Source organism: Perognathus longimembris, chromosome 2 (genome assembly GCF_023159225.1).
Source record: "Perognathus longimembris pacificus isolate PPM17 chromosome 2, ASM2315922v1, whole genome shotgun sequence".
Taxonomy (NCBI): Eukaryota; Metazoa; Chordata; class Mammalia; order Rodentia; family Heteromyidae; genus Perognathus; species Perognathus longimembris.
In genome coordinates, this window is record NC_063162.1 from 67,510,287 (window position 1) to 67,514,517 (window position 4,231).

Consider the following 4,231-nt stretch of genomic DNA (forward strand, 5'->3'; position numbering starts at 1 on the left):
AACTCCGTCAGCAACCCGGGCCCAAGCCGGAGGCGGCGGCCGACGAGGGGCGGCCGCTGCCGGGCTTCTCCAGCGGGATCATGGTGGTTTTCGGGCGTTCGTCTTTCCCGGCCACCCCGCTCGCTCCCGTCAGCAGGCAGGTAACCGGCCCGCCTCCGTCTCCGGCTGCTGCTTCCTGCCTGCACGGCGAGCCCTACACACCAGTCTTCCTCGCGCACTAGGAAGCGACCGCGGCCGGCGCCTAACCGCTATCCTCGCCCACGCAGGCCCGACCCGCGCTCGCCATGCCACCAACTCGTGCACGCCCCCTCTAGCCACGCCCCACGCAGGCCCGCCTCACGCTAGACTCGCCCCCAACGCATGCACGCCCCACTAGCCACGCCTCCAACAGTGCACGCCCCCACTCGTCCCGCCCCCAACAAGGCACCCTCCTCCCCACACACCACTAGCCACGGCCTCACGCGGGCCTGCCCCCCACCCTGCTTGCCGCGCCCCAACAGGCCCGCCCCGCGCAAACCCTTCTCCCACCCTGATAACCAGGCCTTGGTGCCTTGTAGGTCCACGTTCGTCGCGCGCTCCCTCTGCAGCTCAGAGGGCGAAGGTGCAGCCTAAAATACTGCAGAGCAAGCCCAGCGCTCCAAGCGGCCAGGAAGACCGACTGCATCTCCCGGATTGCAAGTGCAGACCAGCGATTTACAAGGTAAAGGACTAAGGGCTGGAGCTTTGCTGTCCCGCCGGTTGGGCTGGGGAGTTGCTACTAGCTCCTTCCTAACACTGGAAGCCCGAGGTTTGAATATGTTATTAAGCACACACACCAGCTCAATGAAATAAGCACTAATAGGATACTGCCTTTGCGTCTGCGCGTGTGTGCGCGCATGTATGTGTGTGTATCTGTGTCCTGGGTCTTGAACCCAAAGCCTAAGTGCTGGCCCTCAGCCTTTTTGCTCGAGGCTAGTGCTCTTACTTGAGCCACAGCTCGTTAATTGCAGGTGAGTGCCCATAGGCTTCGGAGACTGGGTCAGCCTCCAGCCGTGATCTTCAGAGCTCAGCCTCCTGATGACCTAGAGTTACAGGATGATAGTGACTAGCCACAGTTTATTTTTAAGCATTGATTGAGAGTAATCTTTTAAGTATCCCAATCGTTGTATATATTTGCTCCACTCAAACTGTTCAAATAGAGGTTTGCTTCTACCAAGGATGGACTAATTTTATGATCCACACTTTTACTGAGAATTATTTAAAAGGTTGAAAACTTTTAAACCTAAGTGGACTACGTCTTCCTGAAAGCAACAAGGAACTTAAAAAGCAATAAAGATTTAAGTGACTGAAGTTCTGGACAGAAGTGCAGTCCAGGAAAGCATTATGCTTCTATGGAATATTTAGTGTGTGAGAAAAAGTCTTCAACAATCTTAGAGTATAAAAATAATGGATTCGCAACCTGTTGAGGAAATATGCTGTAAATATGCAGGCTTTGGTTTGGGCCTCTAAGGGCTACATCTTAGAAGTTTTAGTATACGGGACATAGACCATCCCTCACAAGGACTAAAGGCTATTCTGAAAAGGCACCAGAGATTCCCCTGGAGGAAAATCCTGTCAGTCACAGCCACACATGTGATGTATAATACCTTACAAATCATGTTAACACAATTAAAAGAAAAACAATTAAATTAAAAATTTTCATATTTCTGGGCACATGGTTCAACTGTATAATCTTAGCTACTTGGGAGGCAATTGGGTAGGTTGTAGTTCAAAGCTAACCTGGACATAAAAATTTTCAAGTCTCCATTTCACTCAATAGTTGGATACCAAGATGCATGCATGCCTCTTATCAGATCATAGGTGAACAATGGCTGGGCACAGCGGCATGACTCTGTCATCTCCAGGGACATAAGGAAGCAAAAGTAGCAGGTTAATATCCCAGGCTAGCCAACGCATAAAGTGAAATCTTACCTTGAAAATAACCAAGGCATGAAAGGTTTAGAGGCATGATTCAAGTGGTAGAGCACCTGCCTGGCAAGCATGAGGCCCTGAGTTGAGTTCAATCTCCATACTGTTCTTGCATGTCAACAATGTGGTTGACAAAATTTAAAGGCAAGTAAACTGTACTTTTGTGATATGGATAACAATTGCATCCCAAATAAAGAACATACAATAAGAGCCTTGCTAAAACTAGATTATAAAGAAGTCAAAGAAATTTGAGATTTTTTTTCCTTTATTGTCAAAGTGAAGTACAGAGGGGTTACAGTTTCATATGTAAGGCAGTGAGTATATTTCTTGTTCAACTTGTTACCTCCTCCCTCATTTTTCCCCTGGCAGAGTGCTAGCCTTGAGCAGGAAGAAGACAGTTACAGTGCTCAGGCCCTGAGTGCAAGGCCCACGACTGGCCAAAACAAAACAAAACAAAAAAAATTGATGAATAAAAGTGGTTGAATTGAATATGCAATAGTTACTGTCTCCTACTAAGATGATAGTTAAACTCATTATGATTAGTTTACCTGATAGGTGATTATGTGCTATTTTAATATAATAAGGTTTCCCCCCTCCCCCACCCCACCCCCACATTGTGCTGGTCCTAGGGCTTGAATAGAAAGGGACTGGGCAGGGTTTCTGAGCTCAAAGCTGGTGTTCTACCAGTTAAGCAATGGCTCCACTTCCAGCTTCTTTAGTAGTTAATTAGAGATTAGAATCTCATGGACTTTCCTGCCTGGGATGGCTTTGAACTGAGATCCTCAGATCTCAGTCTCTTGCATAGCCATGATTACTGGTGTGAGCTATTGGTGACTGGCTCATATAATCGTTTCTTAAACTATTATGTGTTGTGTAATTAAAACAAACACTAGAATATAAAGAATTTGAAATCATTTCCACTGTATTCTATGATCTCAAAAGAGATGGCAGGAAATTATTAGGGCAACAATAATTCTCTTTGAGTCAGGTTGTTCCAGAATCAGGGAGGTTCCAAGGAAGCCTCCAAAAGGCAGGAGGCCTTTACCTGGCCCTCGTGTACCAGGTGGCTAATGTTATTGCAGAAGACAATGTGAGGACACAGTGAGGTAGAGACCAAGAAGGCTGGTTGGGGAAGCAGAGCCAAGGACGGCGGGGATGGCACTCCTGAGAAGAGGCATGCCAAGTGCTGTGACATCAGGGGTATTTATGGTGAAAATGGGGATGATGTTTGTCTCAAATTAAATTCAAGCTTGCCTTGGTGCTCCCCTTGGTTCTGGGCACCTGGTACAGTTCATCCTCCTTACTGTAGAACTGTCATGGCATTATCCACTGGGTGTAGGGATATCCAGTCTGATCAGTCCACTAAATGTGTGTCACACTGACATAGATGTCTGCTTTCCCTGACTATCCCTTTAAACAAAGAATGGATTTTATCAGATGCTTTGGGAGGAGGGGCTTCTCCAGATATCAGCCTCCTGAGTAGCTAGGATGGTAGGCAGGAGTCACTAGCACTTGGTGACTAATAGGTTTATCTTTGAATTCCTGGTTTCTGTTTCCAATGCCTTTCTTTCCCCATCTGTTCTGCCTTGATGTGAATTTTTTCATGTTCTTTGTATTTCCCAAACATCCTTAGTTGAATATATGTATATGCGTGTGCAAGGATGTGTGTGTATTTGTATGTGTGTGTGAGAGAGAGAGAGAGAGAGGGAGAGAAAGAGAGAGAGAGAAAGAGAGAGAGGGAGAGTGCTAGGGCTTGAAGACAGGGCCTTATGATCTCACTCATTTTATTCACTCAAGGCTGGAGCTCTACCACTTGGGCCATACCTCTACTTCTGACTTTTTGCTGGTTAATTGGAGATAATAGTGTCTCAAATTTGTTTGCCCAGGCTGGGTTTGAACCAGGATTCTCAGATCTCAGCCTTCTAAAGTACTAGGATTACAAATGAGAGCCACCAGCACCTGACTTTTGTAAGTAATCAAAATAAACTACTTGAAACTATATTCCCTGCATACAAAAGCTGTATTTTCCTTAAAAATACAGCTAGACTGTATAACTATTTCAGTCACATCTACTCAGTTTCTCACTGCCTCTCCCTTCCCTGATGAGGACTAGGCTCATATACTTGTTGTTCCTCATCAAGTTGAAGCTTCCTTATGCTGTTATTCCTCTTTTGAAAATATTAGCCTTCTACATTCAGCCCTTCAAGGAAAAGCTCATTTATGAGATTAGAAGTTCAGCTAAACACCGTCATTTCCTTTGACAGCTGCTGTATGAGTGAAAACC